Here is a 25321-nt window from a genome sequence, read left to right as displayed (position 1 = left end):
AAAAGCAATGTGTGTGTAAAAATGAAAATTAAAAAATTACCACCATACATTTTCTCCAATTTTGTTGGCTAAAACGGTTGCATCAAAGGCATCAAAGTACTCCATATACAATACCTTGGGGTGTCAACATTTCAAATATATACACTTTCATTGCAATAAATAAAACTGGGGTATGCGATAGGCCCCAAACTAAAGATAGACCTATCAGAAGAAATACTCTCACTTTTAATTTAAATTACAAGTCATACAATTGTAACAGAACCTTCCCAAAATCCTGGCAAACCTATGCATGGGGGGCATAGGTGTACTCAGGAGGCCTTGCAGAAAACAACCTGGAGTGTTTTCTTGCAATAACTTACAACAGGCTCTCCTAAATCACAGGCAAAAAGCAATGTGTGTGTAAAAAAACCCCACACTTTTTCCAATTTTTTGGCTAAAGCAGTTGCATCAAAGGCATCAAAACACCACATATACAATACCGTGTTAACTTCTGAAATATATGCACGAGCAAATAAATTGGGGTATGTAAAAAGGCCCCCCAAAAGAAGATAGGAAAAGAAGATATGATAAATTTTTAAAAATCACAAACACATGTCAGAAGTTTGGCATTGCAAACCCCAAACAACCCAACCTATTCATAGGTGGTATCACTGTACTCAGGAGACCTTGCTGAACAAATATTGGGGTGTTCTTTGTCAGTAACACATAACAAGAACTGAGAATCCATGCCTAAAGTACAATGTGTGTGAAAAATAACACAAAAAATGACTACCCAAAAGTTTGACAAAGACTGGTGGTTGAATAAGTGCATGAAAAGTGTTAAAATACCAGCATTTCAAATACCCTAGGGTGTCTACTTTTAAAAAAATATATGGTTTGATGGGGGTAAATTACATTGTCCGGCTTCAAAAATGTCCCAAATAGGACTTGGGTGAATGATGACATATGCGAAAATTCAAGTTGGAAAACTGGAATGCGCCCCCTAAAAATAAGGCCCTTTAGCTCCCACAGAACCCAACACACCTATACATGGGTGGTATCACTGAACTCAGGAGATGTTGTTGAACACATATTATGGTGTTCTTTGGCAGAAACCCTTAAAAAAATGTAGAAACTATTTAGCATGGGTGTTTTTTGGTGGTGTAACAGATTTTGAGGGTCAAAGTTAGAAAAAGTGTGTTCTTTTCAATTTTTTTATCATATTTTATAAAAAAAAATATAGTTAATTATAAGATATCTTTAGAAAGTCCATTTAATGGCGAGAAAAAAGGTATATAATATGTGTGGGTACAGTAAATGTGTAAGAGGAAAATTACAGCTAAACACAAACACCGCAGAAATGTAAAAGCAGCCCTGATCCCTAACGGTAAGAAAATTGAAAAATGGTCCAGTCACTAAGGGGTTAAAGAAACAGTCTAGTCAAAATTAAATGTTCATGATTCAGATAGGGCATGCAATTTGAAACAACTTTCCAATTTACTTTTATCATAAAATCAGGATTTTCTGTTGAAAAAGATCAACTTTTCTTAAAGTTACAGACTACTCCAGAATTGATATTGTTTAAAAAGATAAAAACCCCTTCATTACCCATTCCCTTGTTTTACATAGCCAACACTGTTATATTAATACACTTTTTACCTGTGTGATTACCTTGTGTCTAAGCCTCTGAAGACTGCCCCCTTACTTCAGTTCTTTGACAGACTTTCATTTTAGCCAATCAGTGCTGACTCCTAAATAACTCCACGGGAATAAGCACAATGTTATCTTTTATGGCACACATGAACTAGCTCTGTCCATCTGTGAAAACTGTCAAAATGAACTTAGATAGGAGGCGATTTTTAAAAGTTTAGAAATGGTTTGAGTCTACCTAGGTTTAGCTTGCAGCAAAGAATACCAAGAGAACAAAGCTAATTAATGTCTACGGGGAGTTTTGTAGATATTTCATTTGATACATTTTTCTATGTATTTTTATTTATTTTCTAATCTATTTTTTTTTTTATTTAGCCATATTAAAATTCAGCATGGACTGTCATATCTTCTTAATCTAGTTCTAGAATTTCAAATCCAGCATTAATGTAAGATATATATATATATATATATATATATATATATATTTGTATTACCATTTTTTCGTTTATCATATACACCTCCGTTATAACATTGACTTTGGGAATATAAGAGGTTTATATTGGAATATGTACACATATTGCAACACCTTGTTATTTTGATTTATTGTAGTGAGCTTCTGGGTAGTTATTCTCCAAGTAGTCTTTCTAAGCGCCTGTTTCCAGTCTTGTAACTCAGTCTTGTAATACATACATATATATATATATATATATATATATATATATATATATATATATATATATATATATATATATATATACTGTATATATACATATACAGTGCTCAGCATAAATGAATACACCCCCAAAAAAATGTCAGAAAACCTTTACTTACCTTTCAGAAACAACATATTCTATGGGACACTATACTACAAAATACTCCCACAAATGCGGGGCAATGATTGCAACCAAGATTTGTTAATTTGCACCCACAACAAAGTATTTTTCCTAACAAATTCATTCAAGACCATGTTGCAAAAATGAATACACCCCAATTAAAGTCATAGGAGCACAGCTAAATGTCTGAAAACAAATTCCTAATTAACAAGAATTCAACTACAGGTGAGTCTAATTATAAAAGGGTGCTACCAAAGAAAACACCTTCCTATGTCATGCTGTCAGCAATGGCACCACATGGTGAGAAATGTCACAAGGCCTGAGAAAAGAAAGTAATATATTTACACAAGAAAGGTGAAGGCTACAAGAAGATCAGCAAAGCTTTACTTATCAGTCATAATACTGTAGCAAAAGTGATACCAAAATGTAACAAAGATCGAACTGCAACCATCTCACATAGACTTTCAGGCAGTCCATGGAAGTTAACACCTCAACAGGAGCATCTTCTGATGAGAAGGGTTGAAGAAAATCGCCATGTAAGTTCACTGCAGTTAGCTAAAAAAAAGTAGAAAGCCAAACTGGAGTGATTGTTTCCAGAGACACAATACGGCGTACACTGCAGAGGAATGGCATGCATGGTTGTCGTCCACGAAGGAAGCCTTTCCTAAAGCCCATGCACAAAAAAGCCCACCTAGAATTTGCCAGGACACATGTTGAAAAAGAAGAAGACTCTGTACTCTGGAGTGATGAGACCAAGATAAATGTTTTTGGAACTGATGGCTTCAAAACTGTATGGCGTCAGAAAGGTGAGTAGTACAATAAAAAATGCATGTTGCCTACAGTGAAACGTGGTGGCAGTGTCCTTCTGTGGGGCTGCTGGTGTCAGGGAGCTGCATTTCATCGATGGTATCATGAAAAAGTGATGTAGTGGCCAAGTATGTCTCCTGATCTGAACCCAATCAAACACCTATGAGGAATTCTGAAGAGACAAGTTGAGCATCACTCTCCATTCAGCATCCATGCTCTATAAAAGGTCGTTCTTGAAGAATCAAAAAAGATAGATGTTGTAATATGTCGCCAACTTGTTCATTCCATGCCTATAAGACTTGGTGCTGTCCTTACAAATCACAGAGGTCAAACAAAATACTAGATGTAGTAGTTTTTGTTGTGGGGTGTATTCATTTGTGCATCACCTACTTTGAGTAAACCTGAAGATTTTGTAATCTAAGTTATATTATTAACCTTACTTTCTTCTGTTATGTGTGATCAGTCCACGGGTCATCATTACTTCTGGGATATTATCTGCTCCCCTACAGGAAGTGCAAGAGGATTCACCCAGCAGAGTTGCCATATAGCTCCTCCCCTCTACGTCACCTCCAGTCATTCTCTTGCACCCAAAGACTAGATAGGAGGTGTGAGAGGACTATGGTGATTATACTTAGTTTTTAGAACTTCAATCAAAAGTTTGTTATTTTACAATAGCACCGGAGCGTGTTATTACCTCTCTGGCAGAGTTTGAAGAAGAATCTACCAGAGTTTTTCTTATGATTTTAACCGGAGTAGTTAAGATCATATTGCTGTTTCTCGGCCATCTGAGGGAGGTAAAAGCTTCAGATCAGGGGACAGCGGGCAGTTGAATCTGCATTGAGGTATGTCGCAGTTGTTATTTTCTGAATGGAATTGATGAAAAAATCCTGCCATACCGTTATAATGAACATGTATGTATACTCTACACTTTAGTATTCTGGGGATGGTATTTCACCGGAATTACTCTGTAAAAGTACATTAAACCTTTTATTAGGTATTTTTCATGTTAAACGTTTTTGCTGGAATGTAGAATCGTTTGCATTAATGAGGTACTGAGTGAATAAGTATTTGGGCATTATTTTCCACTTGGCAGTTTGCTTGTGTTAATTATGACAGTTTCGTTTCTCTCTCACTGCTGTGTGTGAGAGGGAGGGGCCGTTTTTGGCGCTCTTTGCTACGCATCAAAAATTTCCAGTCAGTTTTTCTGCATGATCCGGTTCATCTCTAACAGAACTCAGGGGTCTTCAAACTTCTTTGAAGGGAGGTAGATTCTCTCAGCAGAGCTGTGAGACTTATATAGTGACTGTGATTTAAAACGTTGTTTAAAATTTAATTAGTGTTATTTTACTAATGGGAACAAACCTTTGCTAAAAAGTTGTGTTGTTTGTTAAGAGTGATGCTATAACTGTTTTTCAGTTCATTATTTCAACTGTCATTATTTCAACTGTCATTTAATTGTTTAGTGCTTCTTGAGGCACAGTACGTTTTTATTAAATAAAATTGTAACCGAGTTGCATGTTTATTGCTAGTGTGTTAAACATGTCTGATTCAGAGGAAGATACCTGTGTCATTTGTTCCAATGCCAAGGTGGAGCCCAATAGAAATTTATGTACTAACTGTATTGATGCTACCTTAAATAAAAGCCAATCTGTACAAATTGAACAAATTTCACCAAACAGCGAGGGGAGAGTTATGCCGACTAACTCGCCTCACGTGTCAGTACCTGCATCTCCCGCCCGGGATGTGCGTGATATTATGGCGCCTAGTACATCTGGGCAGCCATTACAAATAACATTACAAGATATGGCTACTGTTATGACTGAAGTTTTGGCTAAATTACCAGAACTAAGAGGCAAGCGTGATCACTCTGGGGTGAGAACAGAGTGCGCTGATAATTCTAGGGCCATGTCTGATACTGCGTCACAGCTTGCAGAGCATGAGGACGGAGAGCTTCATTCTGTAGGTGACGGTTCTGATCCAAACAGATTGGATTCAGATATTTCAAATTTTAAATTTAAATTGGAAAACCTCCGTGTATTACTAGGGGAGGTCTTAGCAGCTCTCAACGATTGTAACGCTGTTGCAATACCAGAGAAAATGTGTAGGTTGGATAAATACTTTGCGGTACCGGCGAGTACTGACGTTTTTCCTATACCTAAGAGATTAACTGAAATTGTTACTAAGGAGTGGGATAGACCCGGTGTGCCGTTCTCACCCCCTCCAATATTTAGAAAGATGTTTCCAATAGACGCCACCACACGGGACTTATGGCAAACGGTCCCTAAGGTGGAGGGAGCAGTTTCTACTTTAGCTAAGCGTACCACTATCCCGGTGGAGGATAGCTGTGCTTTTTCAGATCCTATGGATAAAAAATTAGAGGGTTACCTTAAGAAAATGTTTATTCAACAAGGTTTTATATTACAACCCCTTGCATGCATCGCGCCGATCACGGCTGCGGCAGCATTTTGGATTGAGTCTCTGGAAGAGAACCTTAGTTCAGCTACGCTGGACGACATTACGGACAGGCTTAGAGTCCTTAAACTAGCTAATTCATTCATTTCGGAGGCCGTAGTACATTTAACCAAACTTACGGCTAAGAATTCAGGATTCGCCATTCAGGCACGCAGAGCGCTGTGGCTAAAATCCTGGTCGGCTGATGTAACTTCTAAGTCCAAATTACTTAGTATACCTTTCAAGGGGCAAACTTTATTTGGGCCCGGTTTGAAAGAAATTATTGCTGACATTACAGGAGGTAAGGGCCACGCTCTACCTCAAGACAAAGCCAAAGCTAAGGCTAGACAGTCTAATTTTCGTCCCTTTCGGAATTTCAAAGCAGGAGCAGCGCCAACTTCCACTGCAACAAAACAGGGAGGAGCTGTTGGTCGTTACAGACAAGGCTGGAAGCCTAACCAGTCCTGGAACAAGGGCAAGCAGGCCAGTAAACCTGCTGCTGTCCCAAAGACAGCATGAACCGAGGGCCCCCGATCCGGGACCGGATCTAGTGGGGGGCAGACTCTCTCTCTTCGCCCAGGCTTGGGCAAGAGATGTCCAGGATCCCTGGGCGCTAGAGATCATATCTCAGGGATACCTTCTAGACTTCAAATCCTCTCCCCCAAGAGGGAGATTTCATCTGTCAAGGTTGTCAACAAACCAAATAAAGAAAGACGCGTTTCTACGCTGTGTACAAGATCTATTATTAATGGGAGTGATCCATCCGGTTCCGCGGTCGGAACAAGGACAAGGGTTTTACTCAAACCTGTTTGTGGTTCCCAAAAAAGAGGGAACTTTCAGACCAATCTTGGATTTAAAGATCCTAAACAAATTCCTAAGAGTTCCATCGTTCAAAATGGAAACTATTCGGACAATCTTACCCATGATCCAAGAGGGTCAGTACATGACCACAGTGGATTTAAAGGATGCTTACCTTCACATACCGATTCACAAAGATCATTACCGGTATCTAAGGTTTGCCTTCTTAAACAGGCATTACCAGTTTGTAGCCCTTCCATTCGGATTGGCTACGGCTCCAAGAATCTTTACAAAGGTTCTGGGTGCCCTTCTGGCGGTACTAAGACCGCGAGGAATTTCGGTAGCTCCGTACCTAGACGACATTCTGATACAAGCTTCAAGCTTTCAAACTGCCAAGTCTCATACAGAGTTAGTTCTGGCATTTCTAAGGTCGCACGGATGGAAAGTGAACGAAAAGAAGAGTTCTCTCTTTCCTCTCACAAGAGTTCCATTCTTGGGGACTCTTATAGATTCTGTAGAAATGAAGATTTATCTGACAGAAGACAGATTAACAAAGCTTCTAAATGCATGCCGTGTCCTTCATTCCATTCAACTCCCGTCAGTAGCTCAATGCATGGAGGTGATCGGCTTAATGGTAGCAGCAATGGACATAGTTCCCTTTGCACGCCTACATCTCAGACCGCTGCAATTGTGCATGCTGAGTCAGTGGAATGGGGATTACTCAGATTTGTCCCCCACTCTGAATCTGGATCAAGAGACCAGAAACTCTCTTCTATGGTGGCTTTCTCGGCCACATCTGTCCAGGGGGATACCGTTCAGCAGGCCGGACTGGACAATTGTAACAACAGACGCCAGCCTTCTAGGTTGGGGCGCTGTCTGGAATTCTCTGAAGGCTCAGGGACAATGGAGTCAGGAGGAAAGTCTCCTGCCAATAAACATTCTGGAATTGAGAGCAGTTCTCAATGCCCTTCTAGCTTGGCCCCAGTTAAAGACTCGGGGGTTCATCAGGTTTCAGTCGGACAACATCACGACTGTAGCTTACATCAACCATCAAGGAGGGACAAGAAGCTCCCTAGCAATGATAGAAGTATCAAAGATAATTCGCTGGGCAGAGTCTCACTCTTGCCATCTGTCAGCAATCCACATCCCGGGAGTGGAGAACTGGGAGGCGGATTTCTTGAGTCGCCAGACTCTTCATCCGGGGGAGTGGGAACTTCATCCGGAGGTCTTTGCCCAAATACTTCAACGTTGGGGCAAACCAGAGATAGATCTCATGGCGTCTCGCCAGAACGCCAAACTTCCTCGCTACGGATCCAGATCCAGGGATCCGGGAGCGGTTCTGATAGATGCTTTGACAGCACCTTGGAACTTCAGGATGGCTTATGTGTTTCCACCCTTCCCGCTGCTTCCTCTATTGATTGCCAAAATCAAACAGGAGAAAGCATCAGTGATTCTAATAGCGCCTGCATGGCCGCGCAGGACTTGGTATGCAGATCTAGTGGACATGTCATCCTGTCCGCCTTGGTCTCTACCTCTAAGACAGGACCTTCTGATTCAGGGTCCATTCAAACATCAAAGTCTAACTTCTCTGAAGCTGACTGCTTGGAAATTGAACGCTTGATTTTATCAAAACGTGGTTTTTCTGAGTCGGTTATTGATACCCTGATACAGGCTAGGAAGCCTGTTACCAGAAAGATTTACCATAAAATATGGCGTAAATACCTATACTGGTGTGAATCCAAAGATTACTCCTGGAGTAAGGTTAGGATTCCTAGGATATTGTCTTTTCTACAAGAAGGTTTAGAAAAGGGTTTATCGGCTAGCTCATTAAAGGGACAGATTTCAGCTCTGTCCATCTTGTTTCACAGGCGTCTGTCAGAAAATTCAGACATCCAAGCCTTTTGTCAGGCTTTAACTAGGATCAAGCCTGTGTTTAAAACTGTTGCTCCGCCATGGAGTTTAAACTTAGTTCTTAACGTTTTACAGGGTGTTCCGTTTGAACCCCTTCATTCCATTGATATAAAATTGTTATCTTGGAAAGTTCTATTTTTAATGGCTATTTCCTCGGCTCGAAGAGTCTCTGAGTTATCAGCCCTACATTGTGATTCTCCTTATCTGATCTTTCACTCAGACAAGGTAGTTCTGCGTACTAAACCTGGGTTCTTACCTAAGGTAGTCACTAACAGGAATATCAATCAAGAGATTGTTGTTCCATCCTTGTGTCCAAATCCTTCTTCAAAGAAGGAACGTCTTCTACACAATCTGGATGTAGTTCGTGCCCTCAAGTTCTACTTGCAGGCAACTAAAGATTTTCGCCAAACTTCTTCCCTGTTTGTCGTTTATTCTGGACAGAGGAGAGGTCAAAAAGCTTCTGCTACCTCTCTCTCTTTTTGGCTTCGTAGCATAATACGTTTAGCCTACGAGACTGCTGGACAGCAGCCTCCTGAAAGAATTACAGCTCATTCCACTAGAGCTGTGGCTTCCACTTGGGCCTTTAAGAATGAGGCCTCTGTTGAACAGATTTGCAAGGCTGCAACTTGGTCTTCGCTTCATACTTTTTCCAAATTTTACAAATTTGACACTTTTGCTTCTTCGGAGGCTATTTTTGGGAGAAAGGTTCTTCAGGCAGTGGTTCCTTCTGTATAATGAGCCTGCCTATCCCTCCCGTCATCCGTGTACTTTTGCTTTGGTATTGGTATCCCAGAAGTAATGATGACCCGTGGACTGATCACACATAACAGAAGAAAACATAATTTATGCTTACCTGATAAATTCCTTTCTTCTGTTGTGTGATCAGTCCACGGCCCGCCCTGTTTTTAAGGCAGGTGCATATTTTTTAAATTATAATTCAGTCACCACTACACCCTTGGTTTCTCCTTTCTCGTTGGTCTTTGGTCGAATGACTGGAGGTGACGTAGAGGGGAGGAGCTATATGGCAACTCTGCTGGGTGAATCCTCTTGCACTTCCTGTAGGGGAGCAGATAATATCCCAGAAGTAATGATGACCCGTGGACTGATCACACAACAGAAGAAAGGAATTTATCAGGTAAGCATAAATTATGTTTTCCTGTAATGAGCTAAACAAATGTTCTATTAAACTCAGTTTTGTCAAAATTCTGGAAATTGTTCTTGTGTTCATTGAGATATTGATTAAAACTTACTTTTCATACGTGGTGTACTCATTTATGCTGAGCACTGTATATATGTGTGTATGGTATGTATATAGTACAGGGAGTGCAGAATTATTAGGCAAGTTGTATTTTTGAGGATTAATTTTATTATTGAACAACAACCATGTTCTCAATGAACCCAAAAAACTCATTAATATCAAAGCTGAATAGTTTTGGAAGTAGTTTTTAGTTTGTTTTTAGTTATAGCTATTTTAGGGGGATATCTGTGTGTGCAGGTGACTATTACTGTGCATAATTATTAGGCAACTTAACAAAAAACAAATATATACCCATTTCAATTATTTATTTTTACCAGTGAAACCAATATAACATCTCAACATTCACAAATATACATTTCTGACATTCAAAAACAAAACAAAAACAAATCAGTGACCAATATAGCCACCTTTCTTTGCAAGGACACTCAAAAGCCTGCCATCCATGGATTCTGTCAGTGTTTTGATCTGTTCACCATCAACATTGCGTGCAGTAGCAACCACAGCCTCCCAGACACTGTTCAGAGAGGTGTACTGTTTTCCCTCCTTGTAAATCTCACATTTGATGATGGACCACAGGTTCTCAATGGGGTTCAGATCAGGTGAACAAGGAGGCCATGTCATTAGATTTTCTTCTTTTATACCCTTTCTTGCCAGCCAAGCTGTGGAGTACTTGGACGCGTGTGATGGAGCATTGTCCTGCAGGAAAATCATGTTTTTCTTGAAGGATGCAGACTTCTTCCTGTACCACTGCTTGAAGAAGGTGTCTTCCAGAAACTGGCAGTAGGACTGGGAGTTGAACTTGACTCCATCCTCAACCCGAAAAGGCCCCACAAGCTCATCTTTGATGATACCAGCCCAAACCAGTACTCCACCTCCACCTTGCTGGCGTCTGTGTCGGACTGGAGCTCTCTGCCCTTTACCAATCCAGCCACGGGCCCATCCATCTGGCCCATCAAGACTCACTCTAATTTCATCAGTCCATAAAACCTTAGAAAAATCAGTCTTGAGATATTTCTTGGCCCATTCTTGATGTTTCAGCTTGTGTGTCTTGTTCAGTGGTGGTCGTCTTTCAGCCTTTCTTACCTTGGCCATGTCTCTGAGTATTGCACACCTTGTGCTTTTGGGCACTCCAGTGATGTTGCAGCTCTGAAATATGGCCAAACTGGTGGCTAGTGGCATCTTGGCAGCTGCACGCTTGACTTTTCTCAGTTCATAGGCAGTTATTTTGCGCCTTGGTTTTTCCACACGCTTCTTGCGACCCTGTTGACTATTTTGAATGAAACGCTTGATTGTTCGATGATCACGCTTCTGAAGCTTTGCAATTTTAAGAGTGCTGCATCCCTCTGCAAGATATCTCACTATTTTTGACTTTTCTGAGCCTGTCAAGTCCTTCTTTTGACCCATTTTGCCAAAGGAAAGGAAGTTGCCTAATAATTATGCACACCTGATATAGGGTGTTGATGTCATTAGACCACACCCCTTCTCATTACAGAGATGCACATCACCTAATATGCTTAATTGGTAGTAGGCTTTCGAGCCTATACAGCTTGGAGTAAGACAACATGCATAAAGAGGATGATGTGGTCAAAATACTCATTTGCCTAATAATTCTGCACTCCCTGTATATATAATGTGTGTAGTTCATTTGTTTTGCCCAAATTTTACTTATATATACCTGCTACAGCTTCATATTGAGATCTATATATATATATATATATATATATATATATATATATATATATATATATATATATATATATATATATGTATGTGTGTGTGTTAGACATGTGCATTTGTCTTAAGACGTGTTCATCCAAATTTTGGCCAATTCATCTGCATAATGACTAAACAAAGGGACTGGGGACCAAAATAGACAATTAGCACATTATTCATGTTTTTTTAGTTGCATTAGTTTTTTTGTTTTTTTTGTTCAAGCCTTTGGCTCAAAAAAAAGGGGGTAAAGAAAACAGGGGGAAGAAGCTTTGACAAATCATTTTACTCATTGGAGTGATGCACAGGGGGGTCTCACCATTCATGTGTACAACTTCCCCTGTCCAATGCTGACAGAGCATTACTAAATTATTGATGTGAGGGTGAGCAAGTCAGGTATTAAATGCCAAACAGGCTTTTCACATCCACGTTTAACCTGGCATAGAGAGGTTGTAGTCTAAGTGAACATCAGCCATCTTTAATCACTTTCACTTCAGATTTTGGACATTGCATTTGTGTGTGCCTCTGTCAGGTATTTCTAATGGTGTGTGTGTGTTTTTTTTTCTTAATTGGAAAAAACCCTTTGTGCGCAGAATCAGATTTTTTTCTTGCAGTGCAGTCCAACTTCACATACTGCATTATTTTTTTTTCACTCTGTGAACCAGGGATTTATATATATTTTTCTTTTACAAGATATGACGAGTCCACGGATTTCATCCTTACTTATGGGATTACACCTCCTGGTCAGCAGGAGGAGGCAAAGAGCACCACAGCAGAGCTGTATATATAGCTCCTCCCTTCCCTCCCACCCCAGTCATTCTCTTTGCCTGTGTTAGTGATAGGAAGAGGTAAAGTGAGGTGTTAGTTTAGATTCTTCAATCAAGAAGAAATCGTCAGTCAATAGCTTCCCAGGAGGAGTGGAGACATTTTATTTTCTGCCCTGATTGTTGATGATCTTAGCAAACATTCTCTAAGATCCTGCAGGTTCCCAGAGAGCGGTTGAAGGTAGTGTAAAGAACATCTTCAGTGTGGAGAACCGTGTCATGCTGCGCTCAGCATTGAGGTATGTTCAGTCATTTGTTTCTGGGGAGACTAGATACATCAGAACAGGCTGACATTATTCCCTGTACTGGGGAGGGATAATTGGTATGCACTATGTGAATGGAAATGGTGTACCTGGAATTCCCTTTTCTTTTATTACTTATCAGTGGGTTTGTGCAGTGACTATTGTGTTCACTTATACTTATGCTGTGTGTGGGCTGACGCTGGGAGATGCGGTTTGTTCCCCAAGGGCTGTCGTTATTTGTAGTGTCTTATAACTGGCTAAGGGAGTGTGTGTTTAAGAGGGGCACATGGCGTTTTTTTTTTGTTTTTTTAATTATTAGAGTTAGATGAAAACCGAAATGTTTTTCTTCCCATGCGGGTCACAGTGCGACTTGAGTGGGCGGGGCCTAGTTTTGCGCTCAGCCGCGCAGTAATCATTCAGGTTTCTGGGCTCCGGTGTGGCCTAAGTCAGTTTGTGCATAGAAGGGTACAAAGAGACTTGGGAGCGCTGTTCACGGAAGATCAGTGTTGTCTGGGGACAGGTAGGCGCCGCAGCAGTGCTGTGGCGAGGTGCAAGTGTCTAGAGTGTGATAAAAATTTGGAAATAGCTGAACTGAACAAACGGAGCAGTATTTGTTAAGTCAGTTTGTGCATATAAGGGCACTTTTATCGCTGCAAAAGTTATAATACTGCAAGCAGAAAAATTGTTGCGCTTTTATTTTTTAAAGGCACAGTAGGCTTTTTTATTTCAAATATTTGCTATAAGATTTGACTTTCAAGGTTAAATATATCAAGTAAAGAACGACTAATATTGCTATTGCCAGTCTGTTTGACATGGCTGAACTTCAGGAAAGTACCTGTTCTATGTGTTTAGATGCCAATGTGGAACCTCCTCTTACTTTTTGTCCCTCATGTACTGAAAGGGCCTTACAATGTAAAGAACAGATTTTCTTTAATGCAAGCATGTCTAAGGATGCTTCTCAGTCTGATGAGAATTAGGGTATGCCGCTACTTTCTCCCCAAGCGTTACAACCTTTAACGCCCACTCAAGCGAAGCTGTGTTCCTCAACGGCGTCCACTTCATTTACTCTGCAGGATATGGCTGCAGTTATGTCATCTACCCTTTCAGAGGTTTTATCCAAGTTGCCAGTGTTGCAGGGCAAACGCAGCAGGACAGAAGCCACTTTGGTTCCTGCGACTTCTGATGCTTTGCTGGCTATTTCCGATGTACCCTCTCAGGGATTTGATTTGGGGGGTAGGGAACTTCTGTCTGAGGGGGAACTTTCCGACTCGGGAAGTGTGTTACCTCAGACAGACTCGGACGTCATGTCCTCCTTCAGATTTAAGCTTGAACACCTCCGCCTGTTACTTTGGGAGGTTTTAGCGACTCTGGATGACTGTGACTATTGTGGTATCAGAATTAGAAAAAAAAAAATATTAAAATTTAACACTTTATTAACAAATATGCAAAGACAAACATTACCATAGGTAGATACTGTAGTTCAAAAAGAGTCTGGGTATAATTCCTTCCAGTCCCCACAAATAGGATTCAAGCAATACAGTATCTATCTACAATTTAAAAAGAGATACTATGAAGGCCTTAAAGAAACATGGGAATTCCACTGCCAGTTTCTATCAGTCAATTGCCTTTAAATAGCATCTATGTTTAAAAATAAAGAAGGGGCTATAGAGTCTGTAAAGGCGTGTAGTTGTAATTGTAATAAGCTAGTATTAGGCAAATCAAGAGAGGTAGGGTGCTTAGTAATTCACAATCAATCCAATTCCCAACAGTTTTCACACTGTCTATAAGGCTGTGCGCTCAAAGGCGACCTCCTACCTGCGTACCGCTCTGATTTAACAGAGTCGGCCGATTTCTGACTGAATTCCCTATATACAGCTTTCTATATATCACACACACATCGCAGCATACAATTCTTATATCCAATGCTACCGGTCATTATCATTGCCCTCTAAGTCTATGTCAATAAAAAGAGGTGACCCTGTTTGTAGTGGATACAGATACAGATTGGACTATACTTATGTTGCGGGGCAGTAACTATAAGGCTGTCATTCGTCTTACTAGTATCAACAAATTTCCTATTGTCTAGCATATGCCCCAATAGGAGCTGCAACGTTAGCCCCAAATTTTGCAACAATTGTATCCAGGCGGATAGTCCGCTCGTGTATGCTATGTGATTGCTAGCAACCACGCTCAGAACAGACTCCGCCCGCCAACGCGTTTCCGTCACTGTAACGTGACTTCGTCAGGGCATAGGGCCAGCCCAGCGTTATGCTACGCTATTTATACCCGATGGTTGTCAGGGTAACGGTTTGTGACTCCACCGATGTTATGCGGTAGTGTTAAAAAACCCGCTTGGCATTAGTTTAAATCATCTTGTCACTCGTTTTACTGAACATAATATGTGTACGTTTTCCGCCACCTATTGTATGAAGATTACTGTTAAAGTCACCGCAAGTGGATATTGCATGTGTACTTTTACTTAATTGTATATATTGGCTTTGTTATTTAGGATTATTCACAATGCTAATAAAAATTCTTAGTCCCTGTCCATTTTATTTCACATTTTTGTGTTTCTGAGAGTGTGATATAGATGAATATATCATATCTTAATCGCTGGTGCATAATTTTAGCAGGTTCATAGATATCTGTCTAGAAGGTAATGTCTAAAAAGTCTATCTCAGCCAGGGAACTAGTCACTGATCCCTAACCTATGTGATACAGCTCCAATATCTTGGTTTAGCTAGAGCTAGAGAGATTGTCTAGCTAGTATCATACACCAAACATTTGTCATCATTTCTTTTAGTATCATACCACTGATCATTGTCATCATTCCTGTTAGTAGGATCCTTATCTGGTGTGATATAACTGCTGCATCCCATTAGGACATATTCCTTCAGTGTGAGAATGCTAATGTTTGTTATGCCAGTGATTACCAATATCCCTATTATTTATTTTAGATATATAGATTTTATTGTAACACTCCTATTCAATAATGACTAATGTGAATGTGCCTATTATTATATGCATTTTTAAAGAGTATTCAGGCATACCTTAAAGCCAAGTATATAAAATTTGTGTAGTGGTTTATAAAAAGCATTTAAAAGACATTGCCTCATTTAATCCTCGTGGTGCTGAGGATTGTAGTTCGTGAATCCATCTACACTCTTTTTGTAGTAACATCTTTGTGATGTCTCCTTTTCTGCCTTTTACTTTGAGTTGTTCTATAGCAAAGAAAGATATGTCATATTTGTGTCCCAAGTGTACACTATTCATATGTCGTGCCACTGGTACGTCTCTGTTCCATTTTATGTCCCCTAAGTGTTCCAGGACCCTAGTTCGCAGTTCCCTAGAGGTTTCACCCACATAGATTTTGGGGCATTTGCACATTCCAACATAGATAACTCTCTTTGATCTACAGTTTAAGAAGTCTTTAATGGTATATTGTTTTCCCGTAGCCGGGTGTTCAAAGATCTTAGTAGGGGTCATGTTTTTACAGGCTTGGCACCTACCACATTTATGATAACCTTTTGTTTCCCTTAACCATGTTCTTGGTTGGTCTTTTGAATAATGACTATTCATCACTAAATCTTTTAGGTTTTGTGCCCTTCTATAGGTTATTAAGGGATTAGCAGTAATTACTTCCCTGAGGTCCTCGTCCTCATTTAGTACGTGCCAGTGTCTTTGAATGATGTTTTTTACACTTACATTTTTAGTATCATAGGTCCCTATGATTCTTATTGGTTGTGGTGTTTCACTTGGTTGTTCTTTCAATCTGTTCTGGTTTTCCAGAAGTGACGATCTGTCTAGTGCTTTGGCCCTCTGATAGGCCCTTTTTAGACACCTTACTGGGTAACCCCTTGCTCTGAATCTGTTTTTTAATTCTTTTGCTTCAGCTTCAAAATCCATGTCTGTGCTACAGTTCCGTCTGGCCCGCAAATATTGGCCAAAGGGAATACCCAATTTCTGTTTTTTGGGGTGAAAACTCTCCCATTGGAGAAGACTATTAGTTGATGTTTCCTTTCTGTAAAGTTTAGTATTTAACGTCCCATCTATCTCTTTTCTTATTTCGAGATCTAAGAAGGAGATTTGTGTATCATTTATTACTGATGTGTATTTCATCCCATCTTTGTTATGGTTTAGCCAGAGCATGAAATCACTAAAATCGTCTTGGGTACCAGTCCATAGGATCAATACATCGTCTATATATCTAATATATAGATCCATAAACTTCATGTATGGATTGGTGTCTTCATTCAATATGCTTTTATGTTCGATCCACCCCAAAAATATATTTGCATAAGTCGGGGCACAGCATGTGCCCATTGCTGTGCCCCTTTTCTGCAGATAAACTTTCTTGTTAAACAAGAAATAATTATGTTTCAAGACATAATTCAAAAGGTCAACAACAAAATCATCTTCTTCATTCCCTTTTGGATGTACAGTTCTCTGGAAAAAAGCTACTGCTTCTAATCCCAAATCATGGGAAATATTAGAATAAAGGCTTTCCACATCGATACTTGCTAGTAGAGTGTTACTTTCTATTGTCATGTTCTCTAGACACTTAAGAACATCTTTAGTATCTTGTACGTACGATGTTAAGGTATGTACAAAATGTCTCAATTTTTTGTCTATGAAAATACTGGCATTTTCTGTTAAACAGCCATTCCCCGAGACTATGGGTCTCCCTGGTGGCTTAGCCATGTCCTTGTGGACTTTGGGTAGGCTGTAAAATGTAGCAATTCTAGGTGTTGTATTAGTCATAAAAGAATGTTCTGCTTTAGTTATCACTCTTTCTTGTAAGCCTCTATCTAGTAATGATGTTAACTCTCTGGTAAAGGTTTCAGTTGGATCATGAGTAAGGACTTTATAATTTTCCATATTCCCTAGAATTTCATTGCACATTTGCTCATATTGTGTGTTGTTCATGATTACCATGTGTGTTGTTCATGATTACCATATTCAATATAATATAATATTATAGTCTTCTCCAATGGGAGAGTTTTCACCCCAAAAAACAGAAATTGGGTATTCCCTTTGGCCAATATTTGCGGGCCAGACGGAACTGTAGCACAGACATGGATTTTGAAGCTGAAGCAAAAGAATTAAAAAACAGATTCAGAGCAAGGGGTTACCCAGTAAGGTGTCTAAAAAGGGCCTATCAGAGGGCCAAAGCACTAGACAGATCGTCACTTCTGCAAAACCAGAACAGATTGAAAGAACAACCAAGTGAAACACCACAACCAATAAGAATCATAGGGACCTATGATACTAAAAATGTAAGTGTAAAAAACATCATTCAAAGACACTGGCACGTACTAAATGAGGACGAGGACCTCAGGGAAGTAATTACTGCTAATCCCTTAATAACCTATAGAAGGGCACAAAACCTAAAAGATTTAGTGATGAATAGTCATTATTCAAAAGACCAACCAAGAACATGGTTAAGGGAAACAAAAGGTTATCATAAATGTGGTAGGTGCCAAGCCTGTAAAAACATGACCCCTACTAAGATCTTTGAACACCCGGCTACGGGAAAACAATATACCATTAAAGACTTCTTAAACTGTAGATCAAAGAGAGTTATCTATGTTGGAATGTGCAAATGCCCCAAAATCTATGTGGGTGAAACCTCTAGGGAACTGCGAACTAGGGTCCTGGAACACTTAGGGGACATAAAATGGAACAGAGACGTACCAGTGGCACGACATATGAATAGTGTACACTTGGGACACAAATATGACATATCTTTCTTTGCTATAGAACAACTCAAAGTAAAAGGCAGAAAAGGAGACATCACAAAGATGTTACTACAAAAAGAGTGTAGATGGATTCACGAACTACAATCCTCAGCACCACGAGGATTAAATGAGGCAATGTCTTTTAAATGCTTTTTATAAACCACTACACAAATTTTATATACTTGGCTTTAAGGTATGCCTGAATACTCTTTAAAAATGCATATAATAATAGGCACATTCACATTAGTCATTATTGAATAGGAGTGTTACAATAAAATCTATATATCTAAAATAAATAATAGGGATATTGGTAATCGCTGGCATAACAAACATTAGCATTCTCACACTGAAGGAATATGTCCTAATGGGATGCCAAGCGGGTTTTTTAACACTACCGCATAACATCGGTGGAGTCACAAACCGTTACCCTGACAACCATCGGGTATAAATAGCATAGCATAACGCTGGGCTGGCCCTATGCCCTGACGAAGTCACGTTACAGTGACGGAAACGCGTCGGCGGGCGGAGTCTGTTCTGAGCGTGGTTGCTAGCAATCACATAGCATACACGAGCGGACTATCCGCCTGGATACAATTGTTGCAAAATTTGGGGCTAACGTTGCAGCTCCTATTGGGGCATATGCTAGACAATAGGAAATTCGTTGATACTAGTAAGACGAATGACAGCCTTATAGTTACTGCCCCGCAACATAAGTATAGTCCAATCTGTATCTGTATCCACTACAAACAGGGTCACCTCTTTTTATTGACATAGACTTAGAGGGCAATGATAATGACCGGTAGCATTGGATATAAGAATTGTATGCTGCGATGTGTGTGTGATATATAGAAAGCTGTATATAGGGAATTCAGTCAGAAATCGGCCGACTCTGTTAAATCAGAGCGGTACACAGGTAGGAGGTCGCCTTTGAGCGCACAGCCTTATAGACAGTGTGAAAACTGTTGGGAATTGGATTGATTGTGAATTACTAAGCACCCTACCTCTCTTGATTTGCCTAATACTAGCTTATTACAATTACAACTACACGCCTTTACAGACTCTATAGCCCCTTCTTTATTTTTAAACATAGATGCTATTTAAAGGCAATTGACTGATAGAAACTGGCAGTGGAATTCCCATGTTTCTTTAAGGCCTTCATAGTATCTCTTTTTAAATTGTAGATAGATACTGTATTGCTTGAATCCTATTTGTGGGGACTGGAAGGAATTATACCCAGACTCTTTTTGAACTACAGTATCTACCTATGGTAATGTTTGTCTTTGCATATTTGTTAATAAAGTGTTAAATTTTAATATTTTTTTTTTCTAATTCTGATAATGAGTGTATAATTCTACACTTGGCTTAAATGCCAAAATCCCCCCATTCTCCCTAAACTATAATATTGTGGTACCACCAGAGAAATTGTGTAAGATGGACAAATACTTAGAGGTTCCTGCTTACTCTGATGTTTTTCCGGTTCCTAAGAGAATCTCGGATATTATTATGCGGGAATGGGAAAGACTGGGTATCCCGTTCTCACCATCCCCTAATTTTAAGAAAATGTATCCTATAGCTGACCCTGTTCGGGATTCTTGGCAAACAGTCCCTAAGGTGGAGGGAGCTATATCTACCCTGGCTAAGCGTACAACTATTCCTATTGAGGACAGTTGTGCTTTCAAAGATCCTATGGATAAAAAGTTGGAGGGTCTTCTAAAGAAGTTATTTATTTATCAGGTTTTTCTTTTACAACCGACGGCCTGTATTGTACCAGTTACAACTGCTGCAGCCTTTTGGTTTGACGCCTTAGAAGAGTCTCTTAAGACTGAGACTCCTTTAGAGGAAATCTTATATAGAATTAAGGCTCTTAAGCTGGCTAATTCCTTTATTACGGATGCCGCCTTTCAGATTGCCAAACTGGCGGCTAAGAATGCGGGATTTGCCATTTTAGCGCGTAGAGCGTTATGGTTAAAATCTTGGTCTGCTGATGTGTCCTCTAAATCAAAGCTTTTGGCTATCCCTTACAAAGGAAAAACCCTATTCGGGCCTGACTTGAAAGAGATCATTTCTGACATTACGGGAGGTAAGGGTCATCTCCTACCTCAGGATAAGACAGCTAAACTGAGGGGTAAACAGAATAATTTTCGTTCCTTTCGGAATTTCAAGGGAGTCCCCTCTTCTTCTTCCGCTAAGCAGGAAGTGAATTTTGCACAAGCCAAGTCCGTCTGGAGATCCAACCAGGCTTGGAACAAGGGTAAGCAACCCAAGAAGCCCGCTGCTGCTCCCAAGACAGCATGAAGGGGCGGCCCCCGATCCGGGACCGGATCTAGTAGGGGGCAGACTTTCTCTCTTTACCCAGGCTTGGATAAGAGACTTCAGGACCCTGGACACTGGAAATCGTGTCACAAGGGTATCAACTGGAATTCAAAAATTCTCTCCCAAGGGGGAGGTTTCTTCTTTCACGATTGTCTGTAGACCAGATAAAAAGAGAGGCGTTCTTACGTTGTGTAAAAGACCTCTCTACTATGGGAGTAATTCGTCCCGTTCCAATACAGGAACAGGGGCAGGGGTTTTACTCATATCTTTTCGTGGTTCCCAAAAAAAGAGGGAACGTTTCGATCCATTTTAGATCTCAAAAGTCTAAACAAGTTTCTCAGAGTCCCATCCTTCAAGATGGAGACTATTCAGACAATTCTGCCATTGATCCAGGAGGGTCAATATGTGACTACCGTGGACTTGAAGGATGCATATCTTCATATTCCTATCCACAAGGATCATCACCAGTTCCTAAGGTTTGCCTTCCTGGACAAACATTTTCAGTTCGTGGCTCTTCCCTTTGGGTTGGCCACAGCACCCAGGATCTTCACAAAGGTTCTAGGGTCTATTCTGGCAATTCTCAGGCCGCGGGGCATTGCAGTGGCGCCTTATCTGGATGATATTCTGATCCAGGCGTCATCTTATCAACTAACAAAATCTCATACAGACATGGTTCTGTCCTTTCTGAGGACTCACGGGTGGAAGGTGAATCTAGAAAAGAGTTCACTAATTCCACAGACAAGGGTTCCTTTCCTGGGAACTCTAATAGATTCTGTATACATGAAAAAAATTTTGACGGAAGTCAGAAAGTTAAAGATTCTGAATACATGCCGAGCCCTTCAGTCCAATCCTCGACCATCAGTGGCCCAGTGCATGGAAGTGATTGGATTGATGGTGGCGGCGATGGACATCATACCGTTTGCTCGCTTTCATCTCAGACCGCTACAACTGTGCATGCTCAGGCAGTGGAATGGAGATTATGCAAATTTGTCTCCTCAGATAGATCTGGATCAGGAGACAAGAGACTCTCTTTTTTGGTGGTTGTCGCCGGATCATCTGTCCCAAGGGACGTGCTTCCGCAGACCCTCATGGGTGATAGTGACAACGGACGCCAGTCTACTAGGCTGGGGTGCAGTCTGGAATTTCCTGAAGGCTCAGGGGGTGTGGACTCAGTCGGAGTCTCTACTTCCAATCAATATTCTGGAATTGAGAGCAATATTCAATGCGCTTCAGGCTTGGCCTCAGTTGGCTTCGGCCAAATTCATCCAATTTCAGTCGGACAACATCACGACTGTGGCTTACATCAATCATCAAGGAGGAACAAGGAGTTCCTTAGTGATGACAGAAGTATCCAAGATAATTAATTGGGAGGAAACTCACTCTTGTTATCTGTCAGCAATCTACATCCCAGGAGTGGACAACTGGGAAGCGGACTTTTTGAGCAGACAGACGTTTCATGGGGAATGGGAACTCCATCCAGAGGTCTTTGCCACTCTGATTCTCCAATGGGGCAGACCGGAGTTGGATCTTATGGCATCTCGTCAGAATGCCAAACTCCCGAGATACGGATCCAGGTCCAGGGATCCTCAGGCCGAACTGATAGATGCCTTGGCAGTGCCTTGGTTGTTCAACCTAGTGTAAGGATTCCAGGCCACCTTTTCCAGTTTTCCTCATCACCTGATCTCTCCCTACCTGCATTTAAGTCATCACCTGACTGCACACAGGTGCTTAGTTATTTCACTTGTAGCAGCTACCTGCAAACCTGCTATCCTATGCTACAGTGTTTATCTGCAAGCCCTATTATTGCATTATAATTCCTGTGTATACTTTCATCAAGTTTTCTACATCGTTATTCTTACAGAGGATTACTTAAGAACTGTTTAATTTAATTCTATTACCAATCTCTTTTCCACTCCGGAACTGTTTTCAACTGATCTGCTGTTACAACTGCTTCTCTGCAGCAGATTGCAAGACATTCGCTCATTTAACTTGCTTACCGTTCCTGGGAACTCCCCTCTTAACGAACTCATTGCCAGGTCTGTTTATGAAACATCTTTACCATTTTCGGTAGCAACTGACAGCCTGTTACACCGCAGTACTCCGGATTTCACTAACGGCTTCTGCCGCTGCCACTCAAGACCTCCGCTCCTCCCATCAGCCTGCATACAGCTCCGCACTATTGCGGTTACAGCGCTCAGCTGCCTGTTACACCAGAAGCCTCTCTGTGCAGCCTAAAGAGGTAAGGGAAAAGCTTTACATACCATATTAATTGCAGTGGTTGCCAACTTAATTTATTGGAACATCTGTTGCCGCAGCTAACTCTGAGCCTCTGCATCTCCTAAAAAACTTTATTGCAATTCACTTAAGGAGATTCCTGGAACTCTGTTGTAGATAAGTTTTTATCCTCCTTTTGTGATCACCGGCTCCTGGGACTTCCTATACCACTTCTTGTATGAGAGATTTGTTAACCTATTTGTCTCTTCCCAGTTCAATTAACATTAGGGAAAATTACTGTTACTTTTCCCCATTGTAAACTAAAGTAATCTTATTCACCTCTATCCAAACAGTCTATGCTAATTAATAGCCTGTTCTATAAGGTGATACATTTCCATTTATTATTAAGTCTGCAGTTGAGATCTTCTTTCTGACTCACAAGGTAATAAATATTACAGACCTTACACCTAGCTTATGTGTTTCCACCGTTTGCTCTCCTTCCCCGGGTGATTGCTTGGATCAAACAGGAGAGGGCGTCGGTGATTCTCATTGCTCCTGCGTGGCCTCGCAGGACTTGGTATGCCGATCTGGTGGACATGTCCTCTCTGCCACCGTGGAAGCTTCCATTGAGGCAGGACCTTCTCATTCAGGGACCCTTCCATCATCCAAATCTAGTTTCTCTGCAGCTGACTGCTTGGAGATTGAACGCTTGATTTTATCTAAGCGAGGGTTCTCTGATTCAGTCATTGATACTTTGATTCAGGCTCGTAAGCCTGTTACTAGAAAGATCTACCATAAGATATAGAGTAAATATCTTTATTGGTGCGAATCCAAGGGCTACTCATGGAGTAGGGTTAGGGTTCCCAGGATTTTATCTTTTCTCCAGGAAGAATTGGAAAAAGGGTTATCAGCAAGTTCCTTAAAGGGACAGATTTCTGCTTTATCGATTTTGCTACACAAGCGTCTGGCTGATATTCCAGACGTTCAGTCTTTTTGTCAGGCTCTGACTAGAATCAAGCCTGTGTTTAGACCAATTGCTCCACCCTGGAGTTTGAATTTAGTTCTTAATGTTCTTCAAGGGGTTTGAACCCATGCATTCCATAGATATTAAGTTATTATCTTGGAAAGTTTTATTTTTGGTTGCTATTTCTTCTGCTCGCAGAGTTTCTGAGCTTTCAGCTTTACAATGTGATTCTCCTTATCTTATTTTCCATTCTGATAAGGGGGTTTTACGTACCAAACCTGGTTTCCTTCCTAAGGTTGTTTCTAATAAGAATATTAATCAGGAAATTGTTGTTCCTTCCTTATGTCCTAATCCTTCTTCTAAGAAGGAGCGTCTGTTACATAACTTGTACATGGTCCGTGCCCTGAAGTTTTACTTGCAGGCGACTAAAGATTTTCGTCAATCATCTTCTTTATTTGTTGTTTTTTCTGGAAGACGTAGGGGCCAAAAAGCTACGGCTACCTCTCTTTCTTTATGGCTGAAGAGTATCATCCGTTTTGCATATGAGACTGCTGGACAGCAGCCTCCGGAAAGAATTACGGCTCATTCTACTAGGTCTGTGGCTTCCTCATGGGCATTTAAAAATGATGCTTCTGTTGAACAGATTTGCAAGGCTGCAACTTGGTCGTCTCTTCACACTTTTTCCAAATGTTCCAAATTTGATACTTTTGCCTCGTCTGAGGCGAGGCTGTTTTTGGGAGAAAGGTTCTTCAAGCAGTGGTGCCTTCCATTTAGGTTCCTGTCTTGTCCCTCCCTTTCATCCGTGTACTATAGCTTTGGTATTGTATCCCATAAGTAAGGATGAAATCCGTGGACTCGTCATATCTTGTAAAAGAAAAGGAAATTTATGCTTACCTGATAAATTTATTTATTTTCCGATATGACGAGTCCACGCCCCACCCTGTCATTTCTCAGACAGGTATTTACTTATTTTTGTTAAACTTCAGTCACCTCTGCACCTTTGGCTTTTCCTTTCTCTTCCTAACTTCGGTCGAATGACTGGAGTGGGAGGGAAGGGAGGAGCTATATATACAGCTCTGATGTGGTGCTCTTTGCCTCCTCCTGCTGACCAAGAGGCGTAATCCCATAAGTAAGAATGAAATCCGTGGACTCGTCATATCGTAAAAGAAATAAATTTATCAGGTAAGCATAAATTTCCTTTTCACTAATTTAGTATAAAAGAGTTGTAGCTTTATGTATTGCAGTGGGGGCATTGCTGGGACTGGTAGGTCTCTTGTCTTTGTTGGGGGAAAAAGTTTTAATTTAAACCATTTGTCTGCAGAATCATTTTTTTCTTGCAGTGGGTGCACATCACTCATATATTATTTTTTTTTTCTATCATTTTATTATATTATTAGAGATATATAAATATTACTATTACTCCTCATCTAATTGAAAGTATTTTTTTATAATTGTAGAGGGGGCACAGTTGTCTGTTGCCTATACTGTTACTAGTATACAGTACTATCTATTACATATATCATAGTATGGTGTACCCCTCTACAGCTCCATAGTAGCAAACCTTTTCATTTGAGTGTAAAATATATAACAATAACAATTTCTCAGTGACTGTCTATATTGCACACAGTG

The sequence above is a fragment of the Bombina bombina genome, chromosome 9 (assembly GCF_027579735.1).
Source record: "Bombina bombina isolate aBomBom1 chromosome 9, aBomBom1.pri, whole genome shotgun sequence".
In the NCBI taxonomy this organism is placed as follows: Eukaryota; Metazoa; Chordata; class Amphibia; order Anura; family Bombinatoridae; genus Bombina; species Bombina bombina.
The sequence above is the reverse complement of the archived record's forward strand: the minus strand, read 5'-3'. Positions refer to the sequence as shown.